The sequence below is a fragment of the Giraffa tippelskirchi genome, chromosome 7, assembly GCF_054371585.1.
Source record: "Giraffa tippelskirchi isolate mGirTip1 chromosome 7, T2T-mGirTip1v1.2.pri, whole genome shotgun sequence".
Lineage (NCBI taxonomy): Eukaryota > Metazoa > Chordata > Mammalia > Artiodactyla > Giraffidae > Giraffa > Giraffa tippelskirchi.
The window spans coordinates 68578443-68602520 of NC_137281.1; the positions used below are offsets into that span (position 1 = coordinate 68578443).

The 24078-nt window shown below is 42.7% G+C and overlaps 1 long non-coding RNA gene across 1 annotated transcript in view; it reads right to left on the reverse strand.

Annotated features, from left to right (window-relative positions):
* Positions 1-4098: 4098 nt before the first annotated feature.
* Positions 4099-24078, reverse strand: part of LOC145512128 (uncharacterized) — a 108904-nt gene continuing 88924 nt past the window's right edge. The window contains exons 2-6 of the long non-coding RNA XR_014058316.1: positions 22351-22495; positions 15486-15624; positions 12063-12177; positions 5584-5716; positions 4099-4845 (exon numbers count right to left, since the gene is read on the reverse strand). This is a non-coding gene — a long non-coding RNA (uncharacterized LOC145512128). The remainder of the gene's footprint in view (positions 4846-5583; positions 5717-12062; positions 12178-15485; positions 15625-22350; positions 22496-24078) is intronic.

Genomic DNA, 24078 nt, shown 5'->3' on the forward strand with positions numbered 1-24078 from the left:
TTAAAACATGTAATAAATAAAAACACGATCACAGGTATACATTTTTTCAAAAATGTTATATAGCTAATATAAAAGTAGGCATATGCATATGACATATGCATGTAACAGTGATTATCTTTAGGGAGAAGATCCAGGGAAAGCTGTGTGTGTGTGTGTGTGTGTGTGTATTTCTGTGTGGAGGGCAGTAGGGATGGGAGTAGACATGAGGAGAAATTAGTAGGAATTCAACATGGAAAGGTTGATTTGAGCTAAATTATGATTTGTCTTGAATCCCAAGTTAAAGATTTGGAACTGGAACTGTATACCATGGTAAACAATTGTAGATGTTTAATAAATTTTTAAAAAAACTTTGAGCAAATACATTACTGTAGTTCAAAACCAAAAGAAAAATAAATGATATATAATGAAAACTTTTCATCCTCCCAGTTCGGTATCTCCCCAGTACAGGGAACCACTGTTATTTTTCTAGTATTTCCTTCAGAGTTTCTTTATATTTTTATAATCAAATATCACTATGAATATGTTTGATATATTAATGATGGTTATTTTTCTTTTTATGCAGAACTGAAGTATTACAAGTACTGATCAGCCTCTTGCTTTTTTTTTTTCCAACTTCATATTTGGGAGAACTTTCCATATCCCCACATACAGACATGTATACTCATTTTTTTTAATGGTGACCTCTGTTTTGCAATGTTTACTCATCTGTTTCTGGCAGGGCTGGGTCTCTGTTGCTGTGCGGGCTTTTCTCCAGGTGAGGTGCTCGGGCCTCTCACTGCAGGCGCTGCTCTCACTGAAGAGCACGGGCTCAAGGCTGGCGGCTTCAGGAGTGGTGGCTCACAGGCTCAGCAGTTGCAGGTTCTGGGCTCTAAAGCACAGGCTCAAAAGTTGCGGCACACAGGCTTAGTTGCTCCACGGCCTGCGGGATCTTCCTTGATCAGGGATAGAACCTGTGTCTCCTGTGTTGGCAGGTGGATTCTTTACCACTGAGCCACCAGGGAAGCCTCAGTATACTCACTTTTTTGTACAGATATATAATATTCCATTGTAAGGATCACCAAAGCTTATTTAATCAGTTCACTTTTGTTGGCTGGATTGTCTCTAAAAAAAATTTTTTTTTTACAAACAATATTCTACATACCCAAAAGAAAAATCTTTAAAATTTTCAAATTTAAGTAAACAGGGACATTAACATTTTAGGAGAGGTACTGGCCATGAACTAACCAATTGGGTTTTATGTGTATGTTCCAGTTAAATATTAGCCCTGAAAAATCTTTTTGCATATAATCAAATATATCTGTAGATTGTGGAATCTATAGAATCCACAGATGTAGTCTCAGAAACAGAATTTCTGGACTAACTGCCAAACTGTCCTTCACAGGAGTTATGCCAATTTATATTCTCACTGGATCTTTCTTTTTCTACAGCCTGCCAACAGAGTGTTACCAAACTTTTGCCTATCAGATAGCCGAAAAATAATATTTCAGGATAGTTTTAATTTTCATGTTTCTTAATATGAATGAGGTGAAGCTGAACAACTTTTCATATGTGTAAGGGACATTTGTGGGCTTTTTTTTTATAGTGAAGTTTATCTCCTTTGCCTATCATTCTATGTTGTTCTACAGGCTGATATCTTTTATTTTTTTCTTGATTTGTCGGAGCTCTGATACAACAGGGAGATGAACTTATTGTTCAGGATTTGAGTTACAATCTCTGCCCCTCAGTTAACCAATCACCTTTTGACTTTACTTCTGGTGTTTTCATTCCACGCTGATTTTTTTTCCCTTTACAACTTCTTGATTTTAAGTCAAAATTAGAAAGCCTTCTCCTACTCCAAGATTGTAAGAGAGTTCTCTAATGTGTTCATTTAATAGTAGTGAAGTTTTCATATTTAATTCTATGATCTACTTGGAATTTCTCCTGCTGCCAGCTGGGAGGTATGAATCTAACTATGCTTTTGAACTGTGGTGCTGGAGAAGAGTCTTGAGAGTCCCTTGGACTGCAAGGAGCTGAAACCAGTCAATCCTAAAGGAAATCAACCCTAAATATTCATTGGAAGGACTGATGCTGAAGCTGAAGCTGAAGCTTCAATACTTTGGCTACCTGATGCGAAGAGCTGACTCATTGCAAAAGACCCTGATGCTGGGAAAGATTGAGGGCCGGAGGAGAAGGGGGCAACAGAGGATGAGTTGGTTGGATGGCATCATTGACTCAATGGACATGAGTTTGAGCAAACTCAGGGAGATAGTGAAGGACAGGGAAGCCTGGCATGCTGTAGTCCATGGGATCACCAGGAGTCAGACACGACTAAGCGACTGAACAACAACAAATGTAATTTCACTGAAGATTTCTGCAGTTTGTCTTGTACAACATCATGGCCATTTCCGGTACTCATGAATAATTTGCCTGACACAAAGTTTTGTGATGTATCTTCTACCCAGTGTCTCTCCACTCATAATTGACATTTGTAACAGACTGCCCAGCTGATAGCTCTTGCCTCCATTTTCCTTGCCACAGGCCCTGACTTTGCTTGGACAACTCACCCGCCATGATGTGTTGGGTCATTAACCTAAGCCTGCTGTTCTTCTCAGGGACTGGTTTCAGTGGTGGCACGTGACCTCTTTCTGGTCAATGAGACGTGGGAAAGGTCTGCTGGAAAGCTTCTGAGAAAATTTTCCTCTATTTTAAACTGAGACCAAGAGGGAAAAAAACAATCCCTCTTCCTCCATTGTGTTTACCTGAGAGTCCCTGGAGAAGGGCATGGCAACCCACTCCAATATTCTTGCCTGGAGAATTCCATGGACAGAGGAGCCTGGCAGGCTACAGTCCATAGGATCCCAAAGAGTTGGACATGACTGAAGTGACTTAGCATGCATGCCAGCAGGTGAGACAGTCACCTTTTCCCTGTGAGAGTAGCCTGTCAAAGATGAAGTTGCCTGCTGTGTTTAACTGAGCAGGACAATAAAAAGAATCTGAACCCTGGTTGCTGTCATCGAGATATTGAATTAACCACTTTGCTGCCACTCTTCCTTTGGACTTCTTGTTAGATGAAAATAATTTTTCTTCATTGTTTGGTAGTGAGCAATGAGTTGTCTTTTAATTGGAGCATCCTGATGCAGTGATCCACAAGTGTTGCACATACCATGACATCCACATCACACAAACACTAAGCACCCTCGACAAAAGTTCTTAACTGTGTCTTCAGGTTTGCTGCTCAGCCTTGCATATCAATGTATTTAGATACATGGCTTCTGGGCAAGCTCAGTACAACACTACCACAACAGAGTTTTGACCAGAACATTCATGAAATTGAAAAAATACCGGAAACTGGAAAAACGGGTGTATAAAAACCCACATTATTTTAAGTTTAAACATTTGACTTATATTCCAAGCAGAATGTTTTATAATTTTACTTTCCTGTATTTAATGGAGCAAAATATCAGCAATATATTCACAATCTATATCTCAAAAAAAATTTTTTTAAACATTAAACTGTTTATATAGAGGTGCACCTTATTCCTTTTGCCTCGGGCTTCAACATAGTTTGGCCCGGCATTGTGGAATTCAGTTATTATTTAAAATTGTGCTAGGTTCATTATTTATTTTCACATTAATCTTGATTTTTTAAAATACTGCATAGGAGTAGTATTTTTCTTGATTATTGAGTTTTTTGGTGCTGCCTTAATTTTTGCACCTGAGAACCTCATCTCCATCCTCCAGTCAGGCCCTGTGGCTGTCACGTCTCTAGGGCAGTGTGTCACGGGTGAAGCTTCTAGATGGTGTGGCCCGACTCTCTGCTGTCCAACTGTTGGGATTTACAGCCCCTCGATGCTAAAGGTGACTCATTTTCCAGAAACATTCTGGGTTCCCTCCTTCTATTTTTCTCCTTGCCTTACTCAGCATCTACATGTTTGGAAAAAAGCCTCCTGCATCCGACACTCACCCCCTTGCCCACCCCCTTCTCAAAAAAATCTCTGCTGAATAAACCCAGACAGCAGTTCTGTGTGTGGAACTTTGAATTATGATTTAGAAATGCAAAAGCCAGTTGTTTATTTTGGATCAAGTCAGCAGATTGTCAGACCCAAGGCAATATATGTAAAATGCTCTTTGGAAGTTAAATTTATTTTTTTACAATAGCAAGCAAGTGTTTTTATCTTTTCTAACCCATAGGCAACTGAAGTATTTTCTGCATTCAGGCTGGGACAGGAGACATTTTCAGATAAATTACCTCTTACTACACTCTGGAGACATCGTTCATGTTGCTGCGTTGGAACTTGGAAGGAGAGGCTATTTGGCGGATTCTTAAAGTGGACAGAAAAGGAAATTGAAAGCGTTTTTCCTAATATAGTAGCCATTGAGATAAAAGGTTTGTGCAAAGCAATTTTTACATTTAGGCCCTAGATACTTTTTTAAGATGGGATTCAAATTGATCGGTAAGTACTATGGCAGAAATAAATAATCGAAATCAGTGGGAAAATGTCAAGTTCTAACTTAACAGCATTTTGGAATGTCTGTTTAGCAGGAGGCTTAAAATGTGGGCTGCTCTGCTGTGCAGCTTGTGTAGATATGAGAGAGCCCATGGCTCAGCTGAGACTTTGAGCTCCAGTATCTTCATCTTCTTGCTGCTGCTGTCAGACGACAGCTTATTAGTATTTAAATCAGCTCATAAGTATTTCCTGGAAATTCACAATTGCTTAAGCTTCACCACTATTCATTTCCAGCTCTCCTTCTGTAGTCTTAGTTCAAGCCTTTGTTTCTTGGGCTGATAATATTTCAGGAGGGTGGATGTCATTATGTATTCATCTTCTGATATATGCGGATGACAAAGGAAGGGCGGAAGTCTTCCTAGAGAAAAAGATGAGAAACACAGAAAAGATGCAGAAGGAAATTTTACTCCATTTCCTTTGTACAAATACAATTATCTAATGATGGACCAAGGAAGTCTGTATAAAATAAGAACAGCCCCAAAGCATATGTCAGCGCAATTTGACCTGAATGAATGTTTCTGTCAAATACTCTTGAAAAGCTTTGAAACACAGATGAAACATTTCACTGGGGTCAGGCCCTGGATGCTCCCACTGGGGAGATGGTTGCATGGTTACAAAACCTCTTCTGTTCAATGTAAGAGCTGTATTTCTAATTATAAAACAATGATGACAGAGAATGACCAGTTCAATCATGATATTCTGTATAGTTCTTAGTATTCTGCCAGAGTGCAACACTAATACCCATATACAATCCCAGTTCTTTGAAATGAGCATGAATAAAATTTAAACAATAATAAATGTATCATATTTTATTGAATTTAAAGGGTCATGGCATCTAAGTGCCATAATTGTATGAGAAAGAAAAAAGTGCTACTGATTAAAGTAGGACATACTATTGATTGTAAGTACATCCTCATTTCAGAGGTGTGAAAAAAAAAATGAACCAATGAAATATGTCTATTTTAAAAACAGCTTGTTCTGAAATAATAAAGATCATTTGGCAGCTGTATTACTTGAAAGAATGTTGATAATAGTGCTAATCTCTTTAGCAGGAACATATACTCTAAGAAGCAACAACCTTTCCAAAATCACATACCCGAGAGATGTGAGAAGCACAGAGAGGCAAAGCTCTTGGGACAGGCCCTGTGAGTTTGTCCAGCGTAGGTTACACTGATGGAGTCTTGTCAGGGATGGTCTCATGGCATTCAGTCCTGTTCTCCAAAAGTCCCCTAGAAATAAAAACAGACAAAAACAGAGATCTGCCAGGCCCAGGCAATTAAGATCTCATTTGGGGTTACAAAGCACCCAATCCTATTAAATATAGCCTATAGACAACTTAACCTGTGATTCAAGACCCCACAAAGTCTGATCTGAAACTATTTTTTAAAAGTTTTTTCCCCCTCCAACTTTTCTATATGCAATCCCATACTCTCACCATATTAAATTATTGAATTTTCTGAAACACATGGTGTATTATCTCAATTCCCCTTCTGCTCATACCAGAGTTTCTCTAGCTTGGCTCTCCTGACACTGTGGGCTAGATTACTGTTTTCTTTGGAGGGCTGTTGTGTGCATGACAGGATTGTCAACAGCATCTCTGGCCGCTGTCCACCAGATGCCAATCACACTTCTTCACAGCAACCACAAATGTCTTCAGAGTAGGAGGACAAAATCACCACTGGTTAAGAACCTCTGCTTATACTATGCAGGAATAGGGAAAGAAGGAATGCAGACTTTGGTCTTAGATGTTCATGAGCTAGAGGACATTTGAATTTGGGAGCCACTCCTCACCCATGCTCTCTTTCGAACAGTATCCCACTTTCTTTAGGGAAATAACCTTTCCCCACTGTATGTTGACTTGATGGGTCTCTAAATCTTGGAGACAGTGTCTTGCCCACCACCTCTAATTGGTGGACATGTGGAATTGAGCTTGGTCAGTCTAGCACTTTCTCTTAGGACATGGACCATCTTGAGCAGAGTGAAGGAAAAGATGATAAAAAATGTTGGTTCAAACTGACTCCTAAGTGAGGGGGTTGAAAATGCCTTCTCTCTTTATATCTGTCCTAACTCCTGTTAGGACAGGAGTTTCTTCCTGACTTGGGTTTCTAGATTTCCATCCTCTTTTTACCCCTCTAATAAATGATATTTTTGGTTAAATATGCCAGGGCTGTATTCTGATGCTTATTTGCAAAGGTGCCCAGTTGAGACACTGCTATTGATGAGCTTTGTGTCTTGAACCAGTCTCTTAACATCTCCAAACCTGTGTTTCTCTTCTGCAAATTGAATGTAAAAGCTTTCAAATTTGCAAAAGATGTCTTCCCCATAATCTCTGCTTCTCTAAATCTAGGTTCTGTCTTCAGTTCTGGCAACAAATGAGATACTGCCTCTGCCCCTGTGGGCTCAGTTTCTTCCTCTGACAAAATTAATGGCAGGACCCAGACAATACAGCAAAGCAGATAAGCCATTCTGAGTAGAAACAGTTCTAGCAGGCCAAACAGTATTGGCTGAAACTGGCCTTTATGCTGGGCACCCCTGCATGTCACTCCCTTTTGTGCTCACTCCTTGCTAATGGCCTCCCTCCCTCTCGAGGGAAGAGAAGGCTCTCCTCGAGGAGCTTTATGCCTCATTATTCTGTAGCCCCAGCCAGCCGAGGCTGCTGAAGTGTCTGGGATTCTGCAGTACTGCTAGGTTAGCAGCAGGAGCAAATCAGAGAATTCAAGGTCAGCATTTCCTGTTTCTTTTCTGACAAACAAGGTCAGGTACTTCTTTGAGCACTCCAGTTCCAATGTCTGGGAAACACAAGGAGACAAAGAGGGGAAGGTTTTCCAGAAAGGCTGGTGGTTAGGCACAAGGTGGGTTTAAGTTTTCAGCTTTTGTTGTGGGAGAAGAAAGTTCTCCTCATCCCAGGCCTCACCTTTTCAGAGCAGGGACAAAGAATACAGGGTGAGAGGCTCTTTTATACTCCCTTGCTTCCTGCGCTGAAGTGCCAGGTGCAGAACTGGGTTCCCAGGGGAATCAGATCATCATTTTCCGTTTACGGCCATTGATCCTGATTCTTACTGTTTATCGCTACTGCCAACTCTGAGCCTTGAAACAGATGAAAGAGAAGGATGCACAGGCCAGTGAAAGAAATAGATGCTCTGGATTTCAGAGCATGCAAGAAAGCAGGGGTTCTGGCCAGGTGAGAACCTGAGCTGAGGGGCTGTGCATTCCTTTGTCTCTCCCCTAGCAACCCCTGGCCAGATAAGCCCTTTCAACTGGAGGCAGCCTATGTCCCCAAACGTCTCTCTGTGTGCCTTAATATTTCTAACTCTCCAGGTATACATATTACAGTCTTTCCTTGTAACTAATTGCATAATTAATGCTATTTTGGCCAATGAAGCAGGAGGATAAGGTATATTAGATAGAGCTGGGTGAGCTGAAATCCTAGGCCCTGGGAAAAATTCATTCCTGTTGGGCTGCCCCTCTTTTGTTAAGTTGGTAAGCATTAAACACTCTGTTGTCTGAGCATTGGCTCCTTTTAAAAGTGTTTAATGAAATATGAAATGCTCTCCTTGGGCAGAAGAAAAGTGAGGCTTCATTCCAGACACCAGGTTTTCTGTGGGACATCTTTACCTGGAGGCTCCACTGTTCACTGGAAATCAGCATGTCCAGAGATGGACTCGTTCAGATACACACTACTATATTTATAATAGATGGCCAACAAGGACCTACTGTATAGAGCAGGGAACTCTGCTCAGTGTTCTGTAACAACCTAAATGGGACAAGAATTTGAAAAAGGATAGATACGTGTATATGTATAACTGAATCACTTGGTTATATAACTGAAACTAACACAATATTGTAAATCAACTATACTCCAATATAAAATGAAAACATTTTTAAAATACAGAGAAAAAAGAAAAAATGAGGAACTGGGAATAAATCAATGTTTATCAAAAAATGGGTTCATATCCTTCACCCACAAACTTCTTTCCACATTTTCCCTCTCTTGGTGAATAGTACCAGCATCCCCATGGTGGTTTATCCATACACCTGGAATCTACCTACACCCCCACACACACACCCACACCCTGCTCACATTCCATAGGTCAGTAAGGCCTGACTATCTCTCAAAGCCATCATCTGCTCCTTATCCCTCCTCAGTTCAGTGGCTCAGTCATATCTGATTCTTTGTGACCCCATGGACTGCAGCATGCCAGGCCTCCCTGTCCATCACTAACTCCTGGAGCTAACTCAAACTCATGTCTATTGAGTCGGTGATGCCATCCAACCATCTCATCCTCTGTAGTCCCCTTCTCCTCCTGCCTTCAATCTTTCCCAGTATCAGGGTCTTTTCAAATGAGCCAGTTCTTCTCATCAGGTAGCCAAAGTATTGGAGTTTCACCTTCAGCATCAGTCCTTCCAATGAATATTCAGGACTGATTTCTTTTAGGATGGACTGGTTGGATCTCCTTGCAGTCCAAGGGACTCTCAAGAGTCTTCTCCAACACCACAGTTCAAAAGCATCAATTCTTCAGTGCTCAGCCTTCTTTATAGTCCAACTATATCCCTCCTGCCCCACCCTTATTTCAGCATTTGTCATTTCTCACCTGGGCTCTGATAACAGACTTTCTTGGACTGGTATTTAGTTCTCCATCTGCTTTCTTTCATTCTATCCTTCAAATGGCTGCACAAATTACCTTTCTAAAGTGTGAACTCTTTCATGGCTCTTACCTGTCTAATGTCTCTGTTTCGCAGTGAGTATCCAATTTCTTGGCATCGGATATCAGTGGATTCTGGCTGACTTTTCAGACTCACATTCTGCCATTTCTTTTGTACCAAGCACTCTGATCATGTCAAACTACTTGAAGTTTCCTAACTGGTCTATGACACTTCACACCTTCATCCCTATGTGTATGCTTTCCATTCATTCATTCCATAAACATTTACTAAGCACTCACTAAAAATATGCCAGCCATGCTTCAAAGCTCCAGAGATACAGTAGTGAGCAAGACAGGCAAAGTCAAGTCTCTATTGTCTTGGGACACCCAGTGAGAGGAAAAAGGCAACCAGCCTCAGATAATATAGGAAAACTCAATGTTCCTTTCTATTACGCTTTATCCTCAAATCCCAGGCTCCTTCACAATGTAAGGACTATTTTTAGGACTTTGGTGTGTATCTATAACATTTTGATGCATTTTCATATATACAAATGTATACACAGAAATATATAATTAATTCACATAAATACCACATGTAAAATATCCTGGAACTTTCTTATTTTATCCAACAATATGTCTGAAAGGTATTCCATGTCAGAATAAATAAATCTCTATTTTAGCCACATAGTATTTTAGCATGAAGGACATGTTTCTTTTGACAGTCTCATGATATTTTCTTAGGAAACCACCTCCTGTACTGTTTGTCCATGGGTCTAATAAGCTCCTCTTCTCCATCTAGACCAACCTAGACAGCATATTATAGCATATTAAAAAGCAGAGACATTACTTTACCAACAAAGGCCTGTCCAGTCAAAGCTATGGTTTTTTCCAGTAGTCCTGTATGGATGTGAGAGTTGGACTATAAAAAACTCTGAGCGCTGAAGAATTAATGCTTTTGAACTGTGGTGTTGGAGAAGATATTTTAGAGTCTCTTGGAATGCAAGGAGATCTAACCAGTCCATCCTAAAGGAAACCAGTCCTGAATATACATTGGAAGGACTGATGCTGAAGCTGAAACTCCAATACTTTGGCCACCTGATGGGAAGAACTGACTCATTGGAAAATACCCTGATGCTGGGAAAGATTGATGGTGGGAGGAGAAGGGGACGACAGAGGATGAGATGGTTGGATGGCATCACCAACGTGATGGACATGAGTTTGAATAAGCTCCGGGAGTTGGTGATGGTCAAGGAAGCCTGGCGTGCTGTGCTCCATAGTGTCGCAAAGAGTCAGACATGACTGAGCAACTGAACTGAGCTCCATCTAGAAGCCAGAATAAGATTCATATGGGCCAGTTGGCATCACAGGAATGGTGCTGCTATGTTGGCTGATCAACATCAGCCCCAAGACTTTTGTTGTTTGCTAAGAGAATGGTGCCCCAGGCCTCCTCTTGCCTTTGTGTCTACAAACTGTGAGCGTGAAACATTCCAGGAGCCACTATTATTATTTTCAGCAGTCTTCTCCAGAGAGTACCCTGGGACTTGATTTCATCTTATAATCCAATTCTATGTGTTTCCCATATTTTAAGGATACTTTATAATTGCCGGCTCACAGAGAGCATCGCATTTTGCTTCTCAGGTTGGTTTTAGATTTTTTAAAAATAAATCTTATTACTTCTCTTATTTGGTAAATGTTCTCACCCCTGCACCTGCTTGCATGCTCAGTCATGTCCGACTCTTTAAGACCCCATAGACTGTAGTCCACCAGGCTCCTCTGTCCATGGGGTTTCTCAGGCAAGAATACTGAAGTGGGTTCCCATTTCCTCCTCCTGGGAGGAGGGATCGAACCCAGGGATCGAACCTGCATCTCCTGTGTCTCCTGGATCGGCAGGCAGTTTCTTTACTGCTTGAGCCAATAGAGAAGCATTGCCTGTAGTTATCTATGTACTTCTCTTTCTCTGGACTGGACTCCTTACAGATAAACAATAACTAATTATTATCAATATTAAACAAAATATTAATTAATTATCATTAATATTAAACAAAAACTAATAACCATCTGGCTGGCATTTGGTTGTCATTGATAAATGTTTGCTGAATCACCTACAAGCAAACAGTGACCTTGCATTCACCTTTCCTGGATGGTCCCAGAGACTCTAGCACTTTTTAATGTACAGAATTTGTGTATGACCTTGTGATAGATTATCATTCAGCAAATATTTACTTCTTCCACCAGGATTCCATGAAAATAGTATACTTCGCCTCCCTTGACTTCTGCTTCAGTCACTTCTTTGGCCAGGGGGATGTCAGGGGATGAGATGCAGCGGAGGTTTGGCGTGCCATCTCATCTCCTGCTTTTTTCCACAAGAGCCTGCCTCAGGTAGACGCTGGTTCAAGCATGAGAGACACATGCAGCAGGTCTGGACGCAGCCCACAGCTTGGAGCCTAGCCAACCTGCGCTCCAGCTTACCTCTGGATACACGAGGAGGAGCAGATGTTTATTGTTGTCTACCACTGAGATTTCAGTGGTTTATGATGCAATATCATTGTGGCAATAGCCTACGGAAACACATCTGCCTCAGAACCAAACGAGTGCTACACAGCTATGTTTAAAATGGATAACCAACAAGGAACTGCTGTCCAGCACAGGGGACTCTGCTCAGTGTGATGTGCCAGCCCAGATGGGAGGGGAGGTTGAAGGAGAATGGAGACATGTATACGCATGGCTGAGTTCCTTCACTGTTCACCTGAAACTATCACAACATTGTTAATCAGCTACAGCCCAATACAAAATAAAAAGTTTAAAAGTAAACAAATAAATAAAAATGAAAATAACAACTAAAGAACTAGACAAGTGCTTCTTATGAATGAGATTTTTGAGCCCCACCCTAGACCTAATAATCATCATCTTGTTCTTATAAATCTGATTTTACCAAGATCTCCAGGAGATGCTCGTGCTTACTCCTGGGTTACAGCATTTTTCATCATGCTATTTTTGTCAACGTGGAAAGAGCAGTAGGTTGGCACTCACAGAGTTCCTACATTGGCCTACAAAAAAAAAAAAAACAACTGTTCTGAGAAGTTTGGAACTGTAAAGAATCCAGGAAACAAAATTTCTCACTGAATCATTTCATTAAAGGGGTGAGAACTCAGAAACTTAAAGGCTTCTTGAGGTTATTTATAAACACGGTATTTCTCAAAAAGCTATCTTTTCACATTGGTACCCAGTTAATATCCCCTGTTTCAATCTGAATAAGTTAAAACTAACTGGCCTGCAGAACATTAATAACAACCGAATATTAAGTCAACATGTACTTATTAAACAGTAAGCTCTCACTAAAAACATCAAGCACTTTGGAAGACAATGGAAAAATCATATATGCCGAAGACCCAGCTTAGTTAGGCATGTTCCCTCCATGTGCAGAGATGGGCAGTTTTAAGAAAAATAAGTGACACAGTTCTTGTCTTCCAAACGCTTTCATGGTTTGACTGCTATCATTTCTCTAGGCAGCCAATCATCTTTCTCCCCATTTGTTCTCTTTGGAATCCTTGATTCCTGTCTCATGGAGAGCACTTTTTTAGAAGCAAGATCAAACATTCTCTCTGTTCAGCCCTGAGTTCACCTTGGCACTCTCAGCCCAGGCTTCTTCTTCAGGGGACTGCCTGCCTGGAAGTCCCGCCACTCAGCAACTATGCAGGGACCAAGCTGCTAAATTCAGGCTCTGCATCCAATGTCCTAGTGCTACCCAGCCAGGAGCATGGATTATGAACAAGAAATTGCATCATGGACCTTTCAGGTCATGAGATCCATGGCTTGAGAAAGCATTTTCAGTAGCAGATAGAATGAGAATGTGGAAATCTGCAGGGAATTTCACTCTGTGATTAACATGCCAGAGAAGCCAGTATTGATTTGTGTTCTTTGCTCATCTGAAGTTCACCTGCCAACCTCGGGGAGTGGGTGACTCAGGTGCCCTTTGGTCACTGGCAGCACAGAGGCTGCACTGTACTTATGTTTTCCTGACAACACAACAGCATGTGCCTCGCAAACAGTCCTGTGCCTGTCCTTATATCACTCATCCTAACAGAGTTTTGCCCTCTGAGACGTAACTTCTAAAACAGCTAAGCTCATATCATGAGGTCATTCTTATTGTCTTATATGGACAGCTCCTAATGGCATCAAACTTTGTGAAATGCATGGTGTATTTCTATTAATAGAATAAGAATTGTGCATTTGATGTGTTGTTTTCTACCTAGAGCTCCCTTAAAAAAATGTTTCACAACCATTACACAGTGCCACAGAAACAGTAAGCTTGTGGGCTGAACATCTCTGTAATTGTAGCTCTTGGATCAATTGGTATTACTTGGCAGTTCTGTTTTCGTTACCGAGAAGTCCCATGACTGAGCATTCAAGAACTGCCAACAGCGATCCAAATGGCACGGCTCAAGGGAACTTGCATTCACTGCTGGATCTGCTCCTGGATTGGAATCGCTGCTGCCATTTGTCCTCTGAGGCAGATGCTATCGGTATCCCACCCAAATCCTCTTTTCCTAGGCTGAAGCTCCCAACCAACTCCATTTGCTGAGGGTGTTGGCTGTTTAAAGCAGCTCACAGTTGCCTCTGTCTTTGGGTACCTTCCCTTAGCCTGTGGGCGCTCCCTTGTCCACAGAAGCCAGAAGGGTATAGCCACCACCCACCTGGGGAGGATGGTTTGCAACCCATGACACTCACAGAGTGGTATACACCCCTCGCCTCAGGCAGAACACACTGAGGTACAAGTCATGTTCCAGAGTTACCTATGAGATAAGACTAAGGCTAGACTTCTCCTGAAACCACACCTTTCCCTAACAATCTCCCCTCCCCAATTCTGCTTCCCTCACTCCCTTGCAGGTTTTTCCCAAGATCGCTCTCTCACTCTGTCAACAAATTGCTTACCCAAGAATCCCAGTCTTGCTCCCAAGAAGCCTGTCCTAAGATATCTTTCCAAACAGAGTGAGAGATATCTTCTTTAATGATGTATTGTTATTGAGAACAAGGTATTCAAAACTCTTCAGACCCATTTAAAACGCCACTTGAAATATAAGAAGTTGCCAACTGGTCAGATGCAGTTACAACAGACATAGATCTGGATACAATGTACACAGACAGATGTCTTCATTTGAATTTGAATGGAAATATACAAAGGAAATGGCAACCCACTCCAGTATTCTTGCCTGGAGAATCCCAGGGATGGGGGATCCTGGTGGGCTGCCGTCTATGGGGTCGCACAGAGTCGGACACGACTGAAACAACTTAGCAGCAGCATACTAAAATCTAGCTGAGTTGCAAATAAGAACTCATCATTCATGCAACAGTTACAGTTATTAACCACTGGAAAATTCACCTCTGATAACAGGTTGGAAAAGGATGCAAGTCACATGTCATGCTCACACATTTAGATAATAACAGTAACAACAGAATTTTAAGAAATAAGTGACTAAATAATAAAAGTAATAAAAAAGTTGGTATTTATTCATCCCAGGTAGGGTACTAGGTGTTTTATCCAAATGCCTTGTTATTTTCACTACATAACTATGAACACCCAGTGAGCACAGTGAGAACTCCATTTAAGTGTGATTCATCAAAGGCATTTGTCTCTACAGGTGCAAAATAGTTAGAAGACAGTGGGAAACTGCTACGATGGCTGGAGCATCTTCCTCTAAATGATCCGTCCTTGTCTTTCTGAAACAATTAAGGTAATCATCAGTTCCACCTTCTAAAGGCCCTACTCCTTCTCATCCCAAGCATCTTTAGTCTCTTTCTTTTATATTTCAATTAACATGCCACCTGTTCACTAGAAGCTGTGCTTTTAGCTGAGCTACTAAAAGCAAGAAAGCATTAATCAAACATTAGCACTTTTTTGAAGTCAAGTGTAATCTAGAAGTGGCAGACAGTGAAATCTTGACACGTAATTACCTCTACCCTTTTTGGGGGGGGACTTGTTTGCCTAGGATATTTACACTCTTTGAAAGTGTGTTAGTCGCTCAGTTGTGTCTGACTCCTTGCAACCCCATGGACTGTAACCAGCCAGGCTCCTCTGTCCATGGGATTTTCCAGATAAGAATACTGAAGTGGGTAGCCATTCCCTTCTCCTGGGGATCTTCCTGACCCAGGGATTGAACCTGTGTCTCCTGTGTTGGCAGGCAGATTCTTGATGATTGAGCCACCAGGGAAGCCCATTTACACTCTTTAGCAAGTTTTCTTCTTTCCATGGCTGGAATTCTGAGTTTTTAGGTATGTACTTGAGCTTCTTTTGAGACACTGAGGGCAGGAAGAAATGTATTTATTAATTGGTTACATGTTTCAGAGAGAGACATACCTGCACACTCTGTCTTAAGGATGTCAGGTTGTTGGTAATGAACTCTCGCAGGCAGGGAGTTGGCAGGGCCTGTGTCTGGGCAACGTCCCATCTCAGATGCTGCTTGGAAACCTCTTCTCTAATGGAAGCAATGTCCTTCCTGTTAAACAAGAGTCCCTCTGTGTGTGCTGGGGTTTCTATCTCAAAGATGATGGACTAGTCTTTTCACTCTCTCTTCAACATTCTCCCTCCCCTGGGGTAATCAGATCAGAGTACAGGATTATGAATTTTATGGGGCTTCCATGATGGTCCAGTGATTAAGAATCCTCCTTGCAATGCAGGGGACATGGGTTCAATCCCTGGTTGGGGAAAAGATCCCACATGCCATGGAGCAACTAAGCCCATGCATAGTAACTACTGAGCCCTTGTGCTCTGCAGCCCGTGTTGAAGCCTGTGTGCCAGGACTAGAGAGTCCACGCACAGCAATGGAAGCTCTCCTGTGCCTCAAATAAGACCTGACACAGTCAAATAAAGAAATGAACTTTTTTTTTTAAAAAAAAAAGATTACTCATCTTAAAACACACACATTCCCCTTCCTTGATTCCAAATCACCCACCGGTTGGTTTCAAGCCTCCCCTTCCAGGGAAATGTTGATGTTCACTCTTGCCATCTCCTGTTTGACCACTTCCAACTTCCCTTGAATCATGGACCTAACATTCCAAGTTCCTATGCAGTACTGCTCTTCACAGCATCAGACCTTGCTTCCATCACCAGTCACATCCACAACTGGGTGTTGTTGTTGCTTTGGCTCCATCTCTTCATTCTCCACTTCATTATAGGGCTTTCCTGGTGGCTCAGAGAGTAAAGCGTATGCCTATAATGTGGGAGACCCAGGTTTGATCCCTGGGTGGGGAAGATCCCCTGGAGAAGGAAATGGCAACCCACTCTAGTACTCTTGCCTGGAAAATCCCATGGATAGAGGAGCCTGGTAAGCTACAGTCCATGGGGCGCAAAGAGTCGGACGTGATTGAGCGACTTCACTTTCACTTTTTCACTTTCTTCATTCTTTCTGCAGTTATTTCTCCACTGATCTCCAGTAGCATATTGGGCACCTACCAACCTGAGGAGTTCATCTTTCAGTGTCCTATCTTTTTGCCTTTTCATACTGTTCATGCCCAAAGAAAGGCAATGCCAAAGAATGCTCAAACTACCGCACAATTGCACTCATCTCACATGCTAGTAAAGTAATGCTCAAAATTCTCCAAGCCAGGCTTCAGCAATACGTGAACCGTGAACTTCCAGATGTTCAAGCTGGTTTTAGAAAAGGCAGAGGAACCAGAGATCAAATTGCCAATATCTACTGGATCAACGAAAAAGCAAGAGAGTTCCAGAAAAACATCTATTTCTGCTTTATTGACTATGCCAAAGCCTTTGACTGTGTGGATCACAATAAACTGTGGAAAATTCTGAAAGAGATGGGAATACCAGACCATCTGACCTGTCTCTTGAGAAACCTGTATGCAGGTCAGGAAGCAACAGTTAGAACTGGACATGGAACAACAGACTGGTTCCAAATAGGAAAAGGAGTACGTCAAGGCTGTATATTGTCACCCTGCTTATTTAACTTCTATGCAGAGTACATCATGAGAAACGCTGGGCTGGAAGAAACACAAGCTGGAATCAAGATTGCTGGGAGAAATATCAATAACCTCAGATATTCGGATGACACCACCCTTATGGCAGAAAGTGAAGAAGAACTAAAGAGCCTCTTGATGAAGGTGAAGGAGGAGAGTGAAAAAGTTGGCTTAAAGCTCAACGTTCAGAAACCTAAGATCATGGCATCTGGTCCCATCACTCCATGGGAAATAGATGAGGAAACAGTGGAAACAGTGTCAGACTTTACTTTTTTGGGCTCCAGAATCACTGCTGATGGTGACTGCAGCCATGAAATTAAAAGACGTTTACTCCTTGGAAGGAAGGTTATGGCCAACCTAGATAGCATGTTTAAAAGCAGAGACATTACTTTGCCAACAAAAGTCCATCTAGTCAAGGCTATGGTTTTTCCAGTGGTCATGTATGGATGTGAGAGTTGGACGGTGAAGAAAGCTGAGCGCCGCAGAATTGATGCTTTTGAACTGTGGTGTTGGAGAAGACTCTTGAGAGTCCCTTGGACTGCAAGGAGATCCAATCAATCCATCCTAAAAGAGATCAATCCTGGGTGTTCATTGGAAGGTCTGATGTTGAAGCTGAAGCTCCAATACTTTGGCCACCTCATGTGAAGGGTTGACTCATTGGAAAAGACCCTAATGCTGGGTAGGATTGGGGGCGGGAGGAGAAGAGGACGACAGAGGATGAGATGGTTGGATGGCATCACCGACTCGATGAACATGGGTTTGGGTAGACTCCGGGAGTTGGTGATGGACAGAGAGGCCTGGCGTGCTGCAATTCATGGCGTCGCAGAGAGTCGGACACAACTGAGCGACTGACTGAACTGAACTGAACTGAACTGTTCATGGGGTTGTCAAGGCAAGAATACTGCAGTCGTTTGCCATTCCTTTCTCCAGTGGACCACATTCTGTCAGACCTCTCCACCATGATCCATCCGTCTTGGGTGGCCCCACATGGCATGGCTTAGTTTCACTAAGATAGACAAGGCTGTGGTTCATGTGATCAGATTGGTTAGTTTTCTGTGATTGTGGTTTTCAGTCTGTCTGCCCTCTGATGGAGAAGGATAAGAGGCTTATGGAAGCTCCCTGATGGGAGAGACTGACTGAGGGGGAAACTGGGTCTTGTTCTGAGGGGCGGGGCCAGGATCAGTAAATCTTGAATCCAATTTTCTGTTGATGGGCGGGGCTGTGTCCCCTCCCTGTTATTTGACCTGAGGTCAAACTATGGTGGAGGTATTGAAGATAATGGCGACCTCCCTCAAAAGGTCCTATGCAAGCACTGTTACACTCAGTGCCCCCAGCCCTGCAGCAGGTCACCACGGACCCCCGCCTCCACCAGAGACTCCTGGACACTCACGGGCAAGTCTGGATCAGCCTCTGGTGGGGTCACTGCTGCTTTCTCCTGGGTCCTGGTGCACACACGGTTCTATTTGTGCCCTCCCAGAGTCTTATTTCCCCAGTCCTGTGTAAGTTCTGGCTGCTCTATGGTAAGATTAATAGTGACCTCCTCCAAGAGGACTTATGCCATACCCAGGTCTACTGCACCCAGAGCCCCTGCCCCTGCAGCAGGCCACTGCTGACCTGTACCACTGCAGGAGACACTCAGACACAGTTCTGGCTCAGTCTCTGTAGGGTCTCTGGGTCCTGGTGCACATAAAGTTTGTTTGAGCCCTCTGAGCATCTCTGGCAGGTATAGTGCTTGATTCGAAACGCGAATTCATCCCTCCTGCCGTCTTGCTGGGGTTTCTCTGACCTTGGACGTGGGATATCTCTTCACGGCTGCTCCAGCAAACTGCAGCCACCTTTCCTGACTTTGAACATGGGGTATCTCCTCACAGCCACTGCTCCTGACCTTGGACATGGGATATCTCCTCTTGGCCGCTCCAGTGCCGCGCAGTCGCCGCTTGCCACTCATTATATCTACTACTGTGGGCAAGAATCCCTTAGAAGAAATGGAGTAGCCATCATAGTCAACAAAAGAGTCCAAAATGCAGTACTTGGATGCAATCTCAAAAATGACAGAATGATCTCTGTTCATTTCCAAGGCAAACCATTCAATATCACGGTAATCCAAGTCTATGCCCCGACCAGTAATGCTGAAGAGGCTGAAGTTGAATGGTTCTTTGAAGACCTACAAGACCTTCTAGAACTAACACCCAAAAAAAGCTGTCATTTTCATTATAGGGGACTGGAATTCAAAAGCAGGAAGTCAAGAAACACCTGGAGTAACAGGCAAATTTGGCCTTGGAGTACAGAATGAAGAGGGCTGATAGAGTTTTTCCAAGAGAACTCACTGGTCATAGCAAACACCCTCTTCCAACAACACAAGAGAAGACTCTGAACATGGACATCACTAGATGGTCAATACCAAAATCAGACTGATTATATTCTTTGCAGCCAAAGATGGAGAAGCCCCATAGAGTCAGCAAAAACAAGACCGGGAGCTGACTGTGGCTCAGATCATGAACTCGTTATTGCAAATTCAGACTTAAATTGAAGAAAGTAGGGACAACCACTAGGCCATTCAGGTATGACCCTAAATCAAATCCCTCATGATTATACAATGGAAGTGAGAAATAGATTTAAGGGACTAGATCTGATAGAGAGAGTGCCTGATGAACTATGGACGGAGGTTCGTGACACTGTACAGGAGACAGGGATCAAGACCATCCCCAAGAAAAAGAAATGCAAAAAAGCAAAATGGCTGTCTGAGGAGGCCTTACAAATAGCTCTGAAAAGAAGAGAAGTGAAAAGCAAAGGAGAAAAGGAGAGATATTTGAATGCAGAGTTCCAAAGAATGGCAAGGAGAGATAAGAAAGCCTTCCTCAGTGATTAGTGCAAAGAAATAGAGGAAAACAATAGAATGGGAAAGACTAGAGATCTCTTCAAGAAAATCAGAGATACCAGGGGAACATTTCATGCAAAGATGGGCTCAATAAAGGACAGAAATGGCATGGACCTAACAGAAGCAAAAGATATTAAGAGGTAGCAAGAATACACAGAAGAACTGTACAGAAAAGATCTTCATGACCCAGATTATCATGGTGTGATCACTCACCTAGAGCCAGACATCCTGGAATGTGAAGTCAAGTGGGCCTTAGGAAGCATCACTATGAACAAAGCTAGTGGAGGTAATGGAATCCCAGTTGAGTTATTTCAAATCCTAAAAGATGATGCTGTGAAAGTGTTGCACTCAATATGCCAGCAAATTTGGAAAACGCAGCAGTGGCCACAGGACTGGAAAAGGTCCCTTTTCATTCCAATCCCAAAGAAAGGTAATGCCAAAGAATGCTTGAACTACCACACAATTGCACTCATCTCACATGCTAGTAAGGTAATGCTCAAAATTCTCCAAGCCAGGCTTCAACAGTTTGTGAACTGTGAACTTCCAGATGTTCAAGCTGGTTTTAGAAAAGGCAGAGGACCCAGAGATCAAATGGTCAACATCTGCTGGATCATCGAAAAAGCAAGAGAGTGTCAGAAAAATATCTATTTCTGCCTCATTGACTATGCCAAAGCCTTTGACTGTGTGGATCACAACAAACTGTGGAAAATTCTTCAAGAAATGGGAATACCAGGCCACCTGACCTGCCTCTTGAGAAATCTATATGCAGGTCAGGAAGCAACAGTTAGAACTGGACACGGAACAACAGACTGGTTCCAAATAGGAAAAGGAGACGTCAAGGCTATATCTTGTCACCCTACTTAAATGAATTAAATAACTTCTATGCAGAGTACATCATGAGAAACACTGGGATGGATGAAGAACAAGCTGGAATCAAGACTGCCAGGAGAAATATCAATAACCTCAGATATGTAGATGACAACACCCTTATGGCAGAAATTCTCTCTCTCTCTCATGAACCCTTTCAGGACAAGTTAATTTTCTGGAGGAGGAAATGGCAACCCACTCCAGTATTCCTGCCTGGAAAATCCCACGGACGTAGAAGCCTGGTAGTCTACAGTCCATGGGGTCGCAAAGAGTCAGATACACTGAGCGACTTCTCTCTCTCACTCTATGGCAGAAAGTGAAGAAGAACTAAAGAGCCTCTTGATGAAAGTGAAAGAGGAGAGTGAAAAAGTTGGCTTAAAACTCAACATTCAGAAAACTAAGATCATGGCATCTGGCTCCATCACTTCATGGCAAACAGGTGGGGAAACTGTGGATACAGTGATAGACTTTATTTTTTGGGCTCCAAAATCACCACAGATGGTGACTGCAGCCATGAAATTAAAAGACGCTTACTCCTTGGAAGGAAGGTTATGATCAACCTAGATAGCATATTAAAAAGCAGAGACATTACTTTGCCAACAAAGGTCCATCTGGTCAAGGCCATGGTTTTTCCAGTAGTCACGTATGGATGTGAGAGTTGGACTGTAAAGAAAACTGAGTGCCAAAGAATTGATGCTTTTGAACTGTAGTGTTGGAGAAGACTCTTGAGAGTCCCTTGGACTGGAAGGAGATCCAACCAGTCCATCCTAAAGGAGATCAGTCCTGGGTGTTCACTGGAAGGATTGATGTTGAAGCTGAAACTCCAATACTTTGGCCACCTCATGCGAAGAGCTGACTCATTTGGAAAAGACCCTGATGTTGGGAAAGATTGAGGGCAGGAGGAGAAGGGGACGACAGAGGATGAGATGGCTGGATGGCATTACCGACTCAATGGACATGGGTTCGGGTAGACTCCGGGAGTTGGCGATGGACAGGGAAGCCTGGCATGCTGCAGACAATAGGGTCTCAAAGAATCGGACATGACTGAACTGAACTGAACTGACCTTCCAGCGAAACTGATAAGAAGAGTGGCCTGTACTTAGTGTCTCTACTGTTTTACTTCACTCACTCTCCCCTCCAGGGCAGGCTTGCAGTCCCACCTCTTCACGGACACTGCTCTTGTTGAATCATCAGTGACTGCTGTGTTGATGGGCCTGCAAATGGTAGATAATTTTCTTTGTCCCATTTGGCCTCTGGTTAGCCGAAAACTCTCTCCCATTCTCAGAAGTTTCCTGACTTCCATGCAGTGGTCGTATCCTGGTAAACTGGCTCCAAGGAGGGGAAAAACCCTGATTTGGAGCATTTCCCTCCTTTCACGGTGTAAATAAATATTCCCACCATGGCCAATATCAAGCTCTCAATGGTTTGACAATGGCTCACATACCACTGCTTCCATGGACAGAATCCTAACACTATTTTTTCCTAGTTTTCTCCTTTAACCTCTTACCTGATTCTTGCATTTTGTTGGTCCTTTCTCCACAGTCGAAATTCTAAACAGTGATTTTCTTTAGGTTTTGGATCTAGGGCCTTTTCTCTTTTCCTTTCTTCACAGAAGATCTCAACTATCCACATGGTTTTCTTTCCTTTAAAAACTAAAAAAAAAAAATTGCATTTATTTTAGGTAGTAACAGAACAATGGAAATTATATTAAAATAAGTTTCAAATCTGTTTCTGCCCCCATCTCCTCTTATCCATTTAGCCTTTAGGTAAACCCTTTTGCATTCTTCCTTGTGTGTTCTTTCAGTGTTTCCTTTTGTTTGTGCAAATGTATGCATATGAGTATGTGTGTATTTTTATTTCTCCCTTTTCTTACACAAAAGGCAGAATCAAACATTATCCTGTTTCTTGCTTTTTTCCCTCTCCCTTTATGCTAGAGCTTTTTCTGTATCAGTAAAGAGATATCCATATAATTTAATAAATACTGTCTGTATGCTGACCATTACTGAGTCTGTCCATTCAGTAAAGCCCTCTTTTCTGAGTTATAGACTTTCCAACTGCTTGCCATGCCATGTGTGTGGCTCAGTCATGTCTGACTCCTTGTGACTCCATGGACTGTAGCCCCTCTGGTCCATGGGATTTCCCAGGCAAGAATACTGGAGTGGGTTGCCATTTCCTTCTCCATTCCAACTGCCTACTTGACCCTTAATACCTCAAATATGTCAAACTGACTATGTTGAAACTGAGACACTTGTTTTCACCTCCTGTGGCAGGTGTTATTTTGTTGGGTCATACAATCCCCATGACCAGGTCAGAGCACACTTTCCAAGCTGCTGTGAGCATTGGATGCTGATGGCTCACAGCATCTGGAAAATTGCCTTCAGATGAAGTGACCCACCTTATCCTGGAAGTTATCTTCAAAATCAACCACTCACTGATACCATTTAGAGAACCATGGATCAAAACTGCCCATCTTGGCCAGGCACAATGAAAATCGTTTGCATGAGTTGTCTCATAACAGGAGGTCCCGATAAAGAGGGTGGTGCTGCTTTTGAAAATGAACCGGGAGAAGTTTGGACAGGGCCAAAAGCAGGGAGGAGTTGCCAGCCCATAATATGTCTTGTAAAACATAATCCGGAAGAATTTGGGAGGGACCAAATGGAGGAGGGAGGAGATGACATGTTCTGCCAACCTCCCAGAAACTCTCATGCTGGAATCCACCTTGGCTGAGAGATGCGCATGCCACTAGGAAGGACCCTGAATCAGATCAATTATGGGCCGAGCAAGATGAATGGCCAGAGACAACCTGAAACTAACTCCACTGCTTAGAACCTGAGACTGCGGACCACGCGGCAGAGCGAAGCTCCTGGCTTCCCATACCTTGCTGCTCTTAGCCCAGGTGCCCCAGGTGTTTGCTTTGTCAGCATGTGTGTCTTCGGGAACAGTTAGACAAGAGCCCACTCTCAGGCGCTGAAATGGGTCTCCGCTCCCGCAGCACAGGACAGTCTGTCGTCATAGGGGACAGACAGTTCTGTAAGGAGGTAGACAAGCAACATAAGGCCTCCTTTGTCCCCTTCCCCATCCTGCTTCCCCCACTTCTTTCATGCTTTTCCTGAAGAGCAATTTTCCTAATACATAAAGATCTCCTATAAATCAATAAATCCAAAAATCCAATGGTAAAATGGACAAAGTATGTAACAGATTGATTATAGAAAATGTTAGATAAATGGATCTTAAA